Below are 15544 nucleotides of genomic sequence, written 5' to 3' on the forward strand. Positions count from 1 at the left end.
TCCTTTGTGAATATCCTTTAACCACTAAACGAGCCTTGAACCTTCTTTTGCCATCTGGTTCAGTCTTGATTCTGAACACCCACTTGTTCAGCAAAGCTCTCTTCCCTGCAGGTAACTCAGTCAACACCCATGTGTCGTTCTTCTCAAGTGACCTCATCTCATCATCCATGGCTTGCTCCCACTTGATCGAATCCTCCACCTGTAGGGCCTCATCAAAAGACTCTGGTTCCCCCTCATCAGTCAGCAATAGATAGTGTAATGAAGGTGAATACCTATCTGGTGCCCTGATGGATCTGGATGATCTCCTTAACACCTGCTCAGGTGTAACTTGCTCCACTTCAGATTCTTCAGTAGGAGTTGGTTGAGTATCTGCTTCGACATCTCTGGGGTTACTCTTCTCCAACTCAACCTCAACTCCCACTTGCTTTGTAATCTCTAGAACCTTCTGCTCTCTGTCCTTGTACAGGACAGACTCATCAAATGTCACGTCACAATGTCTCAGGATCTTTCTGTTCTTGTCATCCCAAAACCTGTAACCAAACAAATCAGAACCATATCCTATGAAGTAACACTTCACAGCCTTGGCATCAAGCTTGTCTCTCTTTTCTGGATCAACATGAACATAAGCAGTGCAACCAAAAGTCCTCAAGTGTGAGTACTTGAGTTCTTTTCCTGTCCACACCTCCTCTGGAATCTTGAACCCTAAAGGAACTGATGGTCCCCTGTTGATCAAGTATGCAGCTGTGCTCACAGCATCCGCCCAAAGTGTTTTGGGCAGCCCACAGTGTATCCTCATACTCCTTGCACGCTCATTCAATGTTCTGTTCATCCTCTCAGCAATTCCATTCTGCCTTGCCTTACCAGGAACTGTTCTCATCAATCTGATTCCCTCAGCTGCACAGAATGCCTTGAACTCTGATTTGTCATACTCTCCTCCATTGTCAGACCTTAGGCATTTGACTTTCAAACCGGTCTGATTCTCAACTTCAGCTTTCCACTTCTTGAAAGTTTCAAACACATCTGACTTATGCTTCAAGAAGTAAACCCATACCTTCCTGCTGAAATCATCAATGAAGGTAACATAGAATCTGGATCCTCCAAGTGATGATACTGGAGATGGTCCCCAAACATCTGTATGGACCATTTCCAACCGCACTTTCTTTGGCTCTCTAGGAGTCTTTGTGAAGCTTACTCTTTTCTGTTTGCCCATAACACAGCTCTCGCAAAGACCCATATCAACAGACTTCAGACCCTCTAATGCTCCTTTTGCAACCAGCATCTTCATTCCTTTAGTACTCATGTGTCCAAGTCTGTTGTGCCACAGACATGAACCGGAAGCACCTTCAGCAACAGCGGCCATGTTTATACACCCTGCAGTGGTGTACAAGGTTCCAGATTTGGTGCCACGAGCTACTACCATAGCACCTTTCACGATCTTCCACGAACCTTTCCCAAACTCTGCTGCATATCCCGTGCTATCCAACTGACCAACAGAGATCAGATTTTTCTTGATCCCAGGAATATATCTGACATCCTCCAATGTCCACTGGTTTCCCGAGGTGGTCTTTATGCAAACATCCCCCCTTCCTTCAATCTCTAAGTCTTTGTTGTCAGCAAGATATACCTTTCCAAAATTTCCAGATTTGAAATTTTGGAACAACTCCTTGCTTGGAGACGAATGGAAAGATGCACCAGAATCCAAAATCCATGATTCAACCGGGCTGTTCACACTAAGGATTAGAGAATCCCCAATGTCCTCTGCTGAATTTACAGAATCATTGTCATCTCCAAATTTTTGATTCTGTTTCTTCTTTGGCTTTGTACAGTTCGTCCGAAAGTGCCCTTTTTCTCCACAGTTCCAACAAGTCACGTTTGATCTGTTCAGGGATTTTCCTCGATTCTTTGATTTTGATCGACCATGTTGATTTTATCCTTTCGTATTACTTCTCCCCCTTCGGTCAACACTGAGAGCACTGCCTGATGAATCTCCCACTTCTCGTTTGCGAATACTTTCGCTAAGAACAACATTGCGGATTTCATCAAACTTCAGTTTCTCAGATCCACGGGAACTGCTAATCGCAGCAACAACAGTATCCCAAGACTCAGGTAGAGATGACATCAAAATCAATGCCTTAGTTTCATCTTCGAAATTAATATCCACAGAATTTAGTTGACTCACAATCATATTGAACTCGTTTATATGATCAGAAACGAATCCATTCTCAGACATCTGTAAATTGAACAATCTACGCATCAAATATACCTTGCTCATAGCCGATGGTTTTTCATACATGTTTGACAGTGCCTTCAACAGACCGGACGTAGTCTTCTCCTTCACGATGTTGAACGCCACATTTCTTGACAAAGTCAACCGGATCAACCCTAGGGCCTGGCGATCCTTGAGTTTCCACTTCTCCTCCGTCATGGATTCCGACTTCACCCCGGTCAACGGTTCGTGAAGATCTTTCTGGTACAGATAATCTTCAATCTGCATCTTCCAGAAATTGAAATCGGATCCATCAAACTTCTCGATTCCAAGCTTCGAACTATCCATCTTCAGTGATCATGTTGAATCTCCTTAGCTCTGATACAAGTTGTTAGGATCGAATTCACGCACATACACTAGATGAATGAAGAACACAAGAACTTTCAAGAGGAAGAGATGAGAAATCTAGAGAGAGAGAGAGAGAGAGCGAAAACCCAATATTTCGTGGTAACACCCCGTGAGTAAACTTCCATGGCGGTGAGGTATATTTATATTAATAAATCAGAGTATTTTTGGTTACAGAGAATAAATAGAGAATAAATAGGAAAGCCTAAAATAGAGAATAAATAGGAAAGTCTAAAATAGAGAATAAATAGGAAAGCCTAAAATTAATCAGGCTCCACTACCTAACAATCATATCAACTTATTTTTAGAGTTTAAGATTTTTATATTTTATAACCTTGGAATCATACTTATTTGGACTTAATTAAGTAAATGATGTAAGGAAAAAAATTGTTATGATGTGTGGTTTAAGAGTGCTATCGGTGTACTTTGATTATGGATGTTATTTGATTTTTATGCTTCTATCTTTTTTTACCTTAGAACTTTTAATTGACATAGGAAAATGTTCAAAACAAGGAATGATATTCTTGATGTTGTAAATCTTTTTCAATCTTAAGCCTCTTAAACAGTCCATTTAATCATAACTAACCAGCAACAAGTCTATCAACATACTAAACCAACAACAAAAAATAGAATAAAAAAATACCCAGACAAAAAGATAAACTATTGTTGAATCCACATCAGTAGAAGTATTAAATTCAATTAAAACATCAATGTGCATCAACCAAAATTTTGAACAATCATAAGATAACAGTTAAAAAATAGAGGAACCAACTTATTAAGCAGCAAAGGAAATGTAAGAAGAAACAATTCAACAAATGAATCATAAACTTAACAGCAACCACATATCACAAATAACTGAGCAAAAACATAAAATTTATACTTTTATAAATCCCAAAACGCAATATTTGGACAAAGAAAACACAAAATTATTACCAGCGGAGCAGAATTTGTGTCGATGAAGACAATAAAGTGAAGGAGAATAATAATAATAATATGATTGACAACAAAGACTGAACAAAGTCGAGCAACACCAATCCAAAATCAATTGTAAATGGATGAAAGTCACCGATGGTCTAGCTATTTAAATAAGAAGATAAAGTCACCCGGGTAAACGATGACCGGAGACTGAATTTGAGATGTAGAAGCGTGACTAGTTTGACAACAACCATAGTCATCTTCAAAATGAGTTAGGTGAAAAAGCTGAAATTGATGATACTTTCCCTGATGAGCATGCATTGGCAACTTCTCAAGACTAGATTCCATGGTTCGCAGATTTTGCGAATTACTTGGCTAGTGATATCATCCCATTGGACTTGTCCTTTCATCAAAGGAAAATGTTCATGCATGATGTGAAAAAGTTCTTTTGGGATGATCCGTATCTTTGTAGCAGTTGTGCCGATGGTCTTATTCGGCGTTGTGTACCGGAAGTTGAGAGTTTTGGAGGCATGCCACGCCTCGCCTGTGGGTGGGAATCATAGTGGTATGCGTACAACCCATAAAATCTTGCAATGTCGCTACTATTGGCCAACCATCCACTAAGATGCACATGAGTTTGCCAAGGCATGTGATAGGTGCAAAAGAGATGGTGGTATTTCTAGAAGGCAAGGGCTCCCCTTTAAATCCCATTCTTGTGATCGAATTGTTTAATGTGTGGGGCATTGACTTTATGGTCCCTTTTGTGAGTTCTTATGGGATGAAGTACATTCTTGTGGCGGTTGATTATGTGTCAAAATGGGTGGAAGCCATAGCACTTGCAAATAATGAAGGGAAGAGTGTCACTGCATTCTTGAAAAAGAATATATTTTCCAAATTTGGCACCCCACTTTTGCAACAATTTTTTCAAAGGATTTTTGGAGAAATGTGGGGTTCGCCACCATGTGGGCAATGAAGAAACTGAAAATGGATTGGAATGAAGCTATGGAATAGAGGTTAAATGGGTTGAATGAGCTTGATGAATTTCGCTTAAAGGCATATGAAAGTTCAGCCCTCTACCAAGAAAAGATGAAGAAGTACCATGACCAAAAGATTGAGAAGCGTGACTTTGTGGTTGGGGATTTGGTGCTTTTATTCAACTCTAGGTTGCGCATGTTTTCGAGCAAACTCAAGACCAAATGGACTGGTCCATTCTTGATCACCCAAGTTTTCCCTCATGGAGTGGTTGAGTTGGAGAATAAGGAGGCTGTAAGGTTCAAGGTGACCGGGCAACGAATCAAAATCTACCATGGGCATGATGAAAAGGCGAATGAAGTGATCGAGGCATACCATCTTGATGAAGTCTGAGTAATCAAGAGTCCTGCGTCGTGCGGCGACGTTAAATCAAGCGCTGATTGGGAGGCAACACAATATTTATCCTCTAGCCAATAATAACTTTTTTCGTGATTTTATAGGTGTAGTTGCATTATTTTTGTTTTTCTCACTTAATGTCACGTATTAATTTTTTTTAAAAAAAGTGTTGGCTAGAGAGTATACTAGTGTCTGTGTCTAAAAAGTGTTCAGAAAAGACAAAAAAAAAATAGCTTATTGGGTGTTCAATGTGCAGGGACCAAATCCCCAGAAATTTGCAGAAAATTGGTCTGGTGCACTAATCGACGGACCTTCATCCTTTCGACGGACCGTTGGTAGGGTCCGTAGATCCCATGTTTGTTTCTTCAATTTTTCTAAGTTAGGTTACATTCGACGGAGCAGTCGACGGACCGTCGACTGGCTTACTGTCCGTCGATGGGAAATCGTCGGCTCTTCCGACCAACTGACCCGACCCGACTCGACCAGCTATTATTAAATTTTTAAACTTTTCAGTTACCCACCTTTTCAAAACCTTCCCCAAAACCGTTTTCCTCCTCATTTACCTTCAACTTCCCCACTTCCTCACCCATTAACTCCCATTTATATCAGTCAGATTCTCCTCTTCCCCAAATCTCCACCAGTTTCCTAAATCCCTTCTCTTCCCCAATCTTCCATCTTTGTCTGTCTTCTGCCCGGTCGGTGTTCGAGGCCGCTCTTTGGTGTTTCATACTTGCAAGAATTCATCCCTTCATTCCCTACACTAAAGTAAACAGGTATGTCTTTCTAAACTCCTCTATTTACTCTCGTTACTTTACATGCTAAATTGCTGCAATACGATAGTGAGTCTTAAATTTGGGACACCGTTGCATGCTTAAAATCTTCAAACTGAATTCCTAGACCACCACCTCCATTTCCGCAAAGATTAGTGAAAAAGACCGATAATGGTAAATACATTTATTACTATGTTGAAACAGCTTTCCATCAATGTCCCTTTGATCGAAACTCTTGAACAAATGCCCGCTACGCCAAGTTCATGAAAGATATGGTCACTAAGAAGAGATCGGTTATTTTGAGGATGATGATTGGATGCAACACTGTAGTGCTATTGCTACAAAGTCTCTTGTGCAAAAGAAAGAAGATCTGGGTGCTTTCACTATTCCATGTACAATCGGATTGTTACACTTTGCTAAAGCATTATGTGATCTTGGGGCAAGCATAAATCTCATGTCTCTCTCTATTTACAAGAAGTTGGGTTTGGGTGACCCAAAGCCCACTGCAATGCGTCTACTGATGGCCGATCGAACGGTGAAGAGGCCTATTGGGATACTTCGTGATGTGCTAGTAAAAGTGGAGTCATTTATTTTTCCGGCCGATTTTGTGATTCTTGATTGTGAGGTGGACTTTGAGGTGTCTATTATTCTTGGGAGGTTGTTCCTTGCTACCGGTCGTGCCTTAGTTGATATGGAGAAAGTACAGATGAAGTTTTGATTGAACAATGAAGAAGCGAATTTCAACATTTGTAGGTCAATGAGGCAGAATGGTGAGCTCCAATCGATATCTGCAATATCCTACAAGGTTGAGAGTTCGTCTGAGGTACAAATAAAAGAGCATATTGGTGTTGAGGTACTAGCGGCAGTGATCATGAATTTTGAGAATGACTGTATCGAAGAGTTTAGGTCATTGGTTGCATCACCTGATCAAGGTGATGTTTGGTTCAAACCAAAGAAATTGGATTTAGATATGAAGCATCGCGAGTCTTCATCCGCGAAACCATCTATTGAGGAGGCTCCAAAATTGGATCTTAAGGCTCTACCACCATATCTGAGGTATGTATTCTTGGGGAAAGGTGACACTTTGCCGGTAATTATTGCATCAGATTTGAATATGCAACAAGTAGAGTGTTTGGTTGAAGTGTTGAAGAGGTTTAAAAGAGCTATTGGGTGGACTATTGTGGATATTTTTGGGATCCCTCCCAATATTTGTTCACATAAAATCCAACTCATGCCCGATCATAAGCCAGTATTGAGCACTAGAGACGTTTAAATTCACCTATGCAAGAGGTAGGGAAGAAAGAATATACAAGACATAATATTAATTTTTCTAGCTTGGAGCTTTGTAAGAGACGCCGTGGATGCCGGAGAATTATGGTTTATTCTTTCTTCTCCCTTATTATTTATTTGTATTCGTGATTAATAAAAATATAATTTTAACTTGTAGTTTTTTTTTATTTCTTAGGATTAGTTTTAGATTTTTTTATTATTATTATCATCGAGTCATCTGAGCCTATAGAAGAGTGTATGGAGAAGGAAAATTGTGTCAATATTTTTGAATTTATTATTTCAACATCGAAAAACTACATTCATCACTTAGGATCCAAGAAGTGCATAATGCGATATTTGTTGTTTGGGATCTTTATTTTTGTACCACCACCCCTTGAACGTAATAGAAAAATTGATACAAAATTGGGGGTGCAATTCATATCTTCAAAGTGAAAAAAAATAGTAAAATTGATAGTGTTGTATCCGACCTAATTAGTAGTGTAACTTTTTTTTATTTTTTATTTTTTATTTTTATTATTTATTATTTTATTTTATTAATATCACTTTTTTTAATCCAGTTTTTGCATATTAGGGGAACTCTGAGTACCCAAACAAAAAAATAACAAAAAAAAGGAGCATGTTTGAGCTTAAGTGTGGGGTGACGACCCTTGATATAAATTTATAGAACGTGCTACTAGCTAGACTTAAAGGCCACATGGAGTTTTCCTAACCCTTGTTTTATATTTTTTTAATGCTTTGGAGACATAAATCTTTTTAAGTGCGGTGTGGAGGAATGAATTCCTAGTTTTACTGTTTTACTGAGTTTTTTTTAGGATGGGTTCCTTGGCTTTTGTTTTCGGTTCTTTTCCTGAGGATAGTCCCTTTTGAACAGAGTGTCTTTTATTTATTTACTTTAGATAATTTTTTTAATTATTATTTTTGAAAAGAAAAAAACACTCTTTTGAGTTATATGATACTTACTTTTTGGGCCTAATTTTAAGTAGTACTTTCTTGTGAATGCTTGATTACTAGTGAAATTGCAAACCTTTTTGACATCTAGGTTCATGGTTGTAACTTTGTATATATATTATTTGTTTTGTAGTTTATTATGATCCTTTCTCTATTAGAAGTAGAATTGATCCATCTTGATTGATACTTGTGTCATGTGTGGTGAGATTTTGTTTATTCCATGTTTTGCATCTTAGCCTAGAACTTGCCCTGCTTGTTATTGAAGCGGAATAAAAAAGTGTTGCCTTGTTTAGGAGATGATAATAGACTTTCTTTGATTTGTCTTATAAATTTTAGCCTTTTTAGATATAATATCACTAGTTACCCATTTTGAGCTTGTAGCCTTTTATTGGTACCCATATTTTTCCCTTGACTAGTTGAATCCCTAGTTTTTGCATCTTTCTTCCTTGAGCATCATAGCATAGACTTATTTTAATTATCAATTATGAGAAAAAGGGATGGATGAGTGAAATGATAATCAATGATAGCTACAAAGTTCTTTAAAGTCCTTTTTGAAAGAATGTGAAAAAATATATATAATTGAAATGTGACATCAAAAAAAAAAAATTAAAAAAAAATTACCTTGATGATGACCTGGTCCTTCCAAGGACATCGTGCACCTTAACTTATGTAAAATACGCAAGTCGAGGGTGGCTATTATGAAGGAAAATAAAAAAATAAAAAAAAAAGAGAATAATGACTGAAACATTCTTGTGGTGATGAGAATTATTTGTGAAATAATTGTTGAAGAGAGGGCTGAAAATAAAGAGAAGAAATATGGGTGATGAAGTCTAAATTTTATGAGTTCAAAGTCCTTCAAGTTAGGAGGTTAGAGGTTTGTTGTTCACTTTGATGTCTTGCATAATGATTGAGAAGTCTACTTGATATTTTAAAATGGGTATATGGCCTAATTGTTTGTATTAATCAAAGTGATAACATTGCTAGTATAATTATTTTTAGATGAGCTTTAATGCTTGCTCGAGGACGAAGAAAAGTTTAAGTGTGGGGTGTTGATGTGAGGCCAAAATACACATTTATATCATTATTTACCTCACATTTATTATTTATATATGTCCATTTTGCGCATAAATTTTATGGGTTGTGCTAAGTTGTGTATTTTCTTTGTAGGATTTAATTGGTGGAAAAATGAAGAAAATTAAAGCTAAAACAAATTAAAAATAGAAGGTTGAAGAGGGAAATCAAGCAGACAGCTTAATGGATTAAAGTGAATAAAATAATATAAGTGCATATTGCTGCTGCGAATTGCAAAACAATTCACGAAAAAGTTGCAGCCTGCATTCCCTCAATGCACTGGTCAATTCATTCACGCGACACTACATGCGAAAAGAAAAGGAAAGAAAACATTCCAATTCTTTTTGGTTTTGGATTCCTAATTTGTTTGTACTCAATTATTTTATTTAGGGTTTTCTACATCTATAAATAATGCATGAAAAATTATTATTGAGGAAGCGAAGAAAGAAGATACAAGGCATAATATAAACTTTTTCTAGCTTTGGAGCTTTGTAAGAACCTCCGTGGAGGCCGGAGAATTGTGGTTTATTCTTTCTTCTCCTTTATTATTTATTTGTATTCGTGATTAATAAAAATATAATTTAGCTATTATTCGTAATTTTTTATGATTAACACAAACAAATTTAGTTTAATAAATTTTGATTGTGTTTTTGCGATAATCAGTAGCTAAGCTTAACAACTAGGTTTATGGGAACCATGAGCGATTAACAATGTATGAATAGTATTAAGCAATTTTCAAATAGGTTATTGCATGTATTGATAATTTTTTCGCTTAGAAGTCTTTTTAACGGTGGCCAACGTTAGAATTTGCGTTGTTGCTACTTGCCAGACCAAGGAGTAGTTAATAAGAAAAGAATTATCAACGTAGATTTAGTATATACTATCTAATAGGCTAATTTCAATTGGTGCGAAGTAGTAACTTAACCATACATTGAATATGATGCTTAATATGAGGAAAAGGTAAAGGTTTAGTAAATTATACACACGTAGCCGGTCCAAGGTACGGGGTGAAATACAGATACATAACTTATCACTTTGCATGCATAACACTAGAGAAGAATTGCTATTACTAAGATTACCGCGTTATGAGCTTACGGGGAACACATTCAAGAAAGGGTTTGAACACCCCCATTCATCAAACTCATGAAAGTTGTAGGCGCACATTGTCAATCCGAACGACATAACTAAGAACTCATAATGCCCATAGCGGGTCCTAAATGCAATTTTTGGTATATACTCATGCCTAATCTTTAAGTGATGGTAACCAGATCATAAAAAAATCTTAGAGAAAACCGATGCACCTTGCAACTAGTCAAAAATATCATCTAGGTCGTGGATACTAATTTGAATGGCTACCCTAATCAATTGCTGATAATCTATCATCCTCGTACTATTATCATTTTTCTTAAAAAACAAGACAGATGCACCCTATCGGGAAGCACTAGGATGAACGAATCCTTTATTAATAAGCTTTTGGATTTTAGCTTTCAACACTCTCAATTTATCCGGAGCCATACGATATGAAGGAATGGAAATGGGACGAGTACTAGGTTCCGAATTAATGTAGAAGTCTATATCTCTATCCGGAGGCATACCAGACAAATCAGTAGGAAACACTTCTCTGAATTCCGACATCACATGAATAGACTCAATAAAAGGAGACTCATTCTCCACATCCCGAATATGAGCTAAATAATCCAAACAACCCTGCTTCACTAGTTTCCTAGCCCTTATGGAGGATATGATCTTAACTGGCTTAGGCTTGTACACCCCTTCCCACTCTAACTTTTCCCTACCAGGGATCTCTAGAGTTACATACTTAGTATTACAATTAAAGACAACATAATAAGGGGACCACTGAATCATGCCTAAGATTATATTGAAGTCAGTCATATCCAAAATAATCAAATCACCCCAAGTCTTAAAATACATAAACAAGATAGGTTAAGTGCGATAGACATGGATGACTATGACAGACTCTCCAAGTGGGTAGAAATATCGACGGGGGCATCAAGTATATCACAAATCATATAAAATTTTGAGGCAAATCGCACGGACACATAAGAATAAATAGAAAGGTGATCAAACAACACATTAGCCATGTGATCACAAACAAGAATAGTACATGATCACTGTGTCATAAGACTCTACCTCGTTGTTGCTCGGAAAGGCATAACACTAAGCCCTGTCATCTTGATGGGCGATTTCCTTGCCTGGCTGCGTCTTACCCCTGCGTTACTGTTTCCCTGACCTCCACGACTTTGCTGATTTCCTTCTCGCACACATTGGGGACGCCTCGACTATTATTACCATTTCCCCCGAGTACCATTGCTCTAGCTTGTTGCTGTGCGGAATCCAACATGCATGGGTGGGAACAATATCTCCTCATATATTGAGGGTCTCCATAATTATAACAAGTGCCAAATTAAAGATGGACTGCTGCCAACTGAAGGTGCGGCTCCTTGGCTATCCTGAATCAAATTTTGAGGTGGAGTTCCCGAGTAATTACCTGTAGAAGCGGGCATGGCAGAATGAATTGGTGGGGCTGCAAGTATCGGCCTCCCTGAACCTATGGAGTAGGAAACTTGAAAGTTACATGTGCTCCTAGATTTCTTAGCCAATGACATAACCTATCTGTCTCTCCTCACCCCTTCCACTTTCTCCACAAAATTTGTTACCTCATTAAACTTTTCCCTACAAAAATCATGTACACAAAGAATACATGTAACTTATAATTCAATGACGGATCCTGTCTTTCTCAATAGTAACCAATTGCATTTAGACAAAGTCATACCATCTTTCTCCAAAGCCATGAACTCATCCTTTTTATGATCTCTGAAGGTCCGAGGAACATACTTTTCCAAAAAACAGAGAATGAAACTAGATCCAAGAGAGTGAGGGTAAAGTGGATGATTTGTATTCTACATATGCTTTCGACCACTGCTTAGCCTCACCATGAATTTGGAAGGTCACGAACTCTACTCTATGCTGACGGACGATACCTAACTTATGAAACATCTTATAACAATCTAAGATGAACTTATAGGCGTCCTGACTCTCATAACCATGGAACACCATCTGTTTCAATTTCAAGAACTTAAGTCAACATTTTGTGTTCATTTCCAGTCATTACCGGACCCAATAAAGGACAAAAAAAGGCATCAGTACCCAATGATGTATCTTCCCTAGGACTAGTAACAATAATGGGGTTGTTGGTTGGGGGTTGATAAGCTTGCACTGCTAGAAGGATTCCAGGTACAACACATCCCTTCAAAAAGACATGCTCTGTTGAGCTAACACTGGGTCTAAGGGAGGAATACCTACAGTCTCAGCCTGCACCTCCTCCTCTTGTCGAATATTCTCACATACTCAACCTTTACATTATATTCAACATCTTCATGATGCACAAGAGGATTCTCACTTATGGGAGCATTCTCAACCGAAACTCCACCCCTAGAGGGTGCTACCCTTATTCGGCCTCTTCCCCTTGCTCTTCCTCTATGCCTTCCTCGACTGCAACGTTTTATTACGGACTCCTCAGCGGGCTCATAAATGGGAATTACGTGTCTGACGCCATTGAACAGAGAGTTAACAATGTGCTGACAGAAGAGTGAAGAAAATTAGATACCAATTTGGATCACTAGATACCAATCGGAACCAAGTTATAGCAAGATATGAGACAAGACAAAAGAGAGATATTTCCTAAGGTCATATAGCCTCTCGAAGAAAATTACATATGTCTCTATACTTTTAGGCAAGACTCTACTAGACTCATTTTTCTACATTGACATCAATGAACCTAGGGCTATGATACCAACTTTGTCACGACCTAGACCGTCATGATTTTAACCCACACTAACCTTACAGTTGGAGAACCATTAATACTAATCAGTTAACCCCACACTAACATTTAAAGATACGAAAGCGAGTTTAAGTGAAGGAATAAAAATAGAATTTATATAAACTCAAACAGTTTAAATAAATTAAATACTAAACATTGCAAAAAACACTCCCAGAACCTAAAAGACAATGTACCAAAAATCTAAAGTTCACCAAGTCTAAGAAAATGGGTGCAACCCATCTAACAAGATAATAACTAAAGTACGAGTCCAAATCCGAAAGAGAGGACTAAACAAAAAAGGAGCTCATGGCTGCTCGGAAGAACTGACTCACACTTGAATTTGGTCTTGATCATTGACCTCGTAAGCGAAGTCTGTCACTTGACGCCTGAAGATACCTTATACTCAAGAAAAAATAGCAAGTGCAAAATCAGTACACAACCAGTGTACTGGTAGGATTACACGACTATTCCAGTAAACAAAACAAGCATATACCGAACATATACAATATCATTATTCATTTTAGGATCAATGTACGATTCCATATTCTCAATATTACACATATATGAAAAGTCAATGGCCCTCTCATGAAAGCATACCCAAACTGTTAGTGCGTTGGATCCTGACACCCGTTCCAAGTTAGTGTGTCGAATCGTGACACTTGTTCCAATATGTATGTCGGTAGGTGACATCTGATCTCAGTTAGTGTGTCGGAACATGACACCCGTTCTATTCAACATTCCATAATTAAAATCATAATGTACATTGTCACAATCATACAATCAATTGTTGATTATGACATACAATCTTTCATTCATATTCATTTATGATTACTGTGATCAATAGTGCAACATTCACATACTTGCATGTATTATAATGGATCAATTACTAACATACATCACACAAATATGAAATCACAACCATCACCTACCTCGAACAAAGATTGAATCCTCATTAGAATCTTAATTCTTCCCTTTCCAGATTTTTTCCGCTTGTTCTTGGTCTACAAACAATTATTATAATGCACCGATCAATAATTAAGATATAATTTGCCTAAATTAAAACAACACAATAACCCATGATCCTAAGGTGCAGAGAGGGATTTTTCCCGCCATCAACTTCAAGCTAAAATCGTTCCCCAATGATAATTACTTATAAATTTACGTTATACGAACTGAAAAATAGATTTGGGGGATGAAATCATTACCTTTAGCATCGACATTTGTGAAAAACCTTCAAGAGATCACCAGGATCGTCTCCTAACTCTTAAAAATGAAGTTTTTCAGAATAATAATGTTTTGGGGTTTATTTTTGACTTAAGTCGTGACTGTCACGCCACAGCGGACATATTCCTGCTACAGCGACCCCGCCCTGACGGTAATAATCCAGCCTTGACGTCTTGAACGAAGACAAAGAGTTATATTAAGAATTTCAAATCCCTATTTCACAACACACCTTCAACCCATGACACTCATAAAGTTTCAGCTCACGTTAGGATCAGTTTCAGGAGTTCTACTTGCCCGAATTCGATTCCCTAAAGTCGTACGGGTTCCTTAATATCTTACCTATCCACTCATATAATCGAATTCATAACTATATCTGTCATTCGTTATCATATTTTCCTAGAACTTACTGACTTCAGTTTTGTCCAAATCTGGACTAGGTTAGGGAATTCGAAGTTACTACTGAAAAATTTTCTGATCTCAATTTTTTCTCTATTGGCTTTTCCCTAACTACGGAATCAGTTCATTACACTACCCATAATAGTTACATTCACGGGTCATTTGACAAAGTTTATTAGAAAAAATAATGTATTTATTGATGTTATATATTATTAGTATCTTGTTTGATATGATTTTTTTATCTGTACATTGTATTTAACATTAAAATGTTTATAACTAATACATGAAAATTCATGATATTAATAATAGAAAAGATTTTAAATTTATACAATATATTGATTAGAAAATATGAACCCTCAAATTTTTTCATCATATTTGTGAAGGATATTTTTGAAATAAATATTTTAATTTTTTTTATATGTTATGTTATTTTTATCATATCAAATTATATCATATATAAAAAGGGAAAAGGGTAAAAAATATCTTACAACTATGTGAAAGGAATAAAAATGTCATCCATTTATAGTTTGACTCAAAAATACCCTTTCCATCAATACTTGGGTTCAAAACGCCCTTACAACCAATACGTGGTCCAGAAATGCTCCTGTAGTTACTAAATGGGTCAAAATGTCATTTTCCGAATATATATATTATTTCTTTTCTTTTTTAAACACATCTTCTTCCGAATTAAAATATTATTAAAATGACTAAAATTTTGAAAAAATCCTTTTGGCCAGAAAACTTTTCCATAATTTCGCAAGAATTGTAAAAATAACATATTCACATTATAAACTAGTTTCTTTTTGGACAGTTTTTTACCCTTTTAACTTTAAAACTCTTTAACTAAAAATGGAAAAGAGATCAGTATATTTTAAAATAAAAATGATATTATAGACCTTTACATTTCTGATCAAATTCGGACTAAATTTTTCTTATCTTTTAGCATTATTCAAAAACTTTTATGTTGAAACCAATTTTTTGGACATTAACCTTAACAAAAAAATATGAAAATCTCAGCCACATTAATGTATAAAATTTCCAATAAGAGAATTTAAAGCAATATATATATATATATATATATATATATATATATATATATATATATATATA

At 36.7% G+C, this 15544-nt stretch overlaps 1 long non-coding RNA gene across 1 annotated transcript; it reads left to right on the forward strand.

Moving 5' to 3' along the window:
- Positions 1-8540: 8540 nt before the first annotated feature.
- LOC114076737 lies at positions 8541-9564 on the forward strand. Its single transcript, XR_003577719.1, has 2 exons — positions 8541-8769; positions 9070-9564. It is a non-coding gene; the product is annotated as an uncharacterized LOC114076737 (long non-coding RNA).
- Positions 9565-15544: the final 5980 nt, after the last annotated feature.

This window comes from Solanum pennellii, chromosome 4 (genome assembly GCF_001406875.1).
Source record: "Solanum pennellii chromosome 4, SPENNV200".
Lineage (NCBI taxonomy): Eukaryota > Viridiplantae > Streptophyta > Magnoliopsida > Solanales > Solanaceae > Solanum > Solanum pennellii.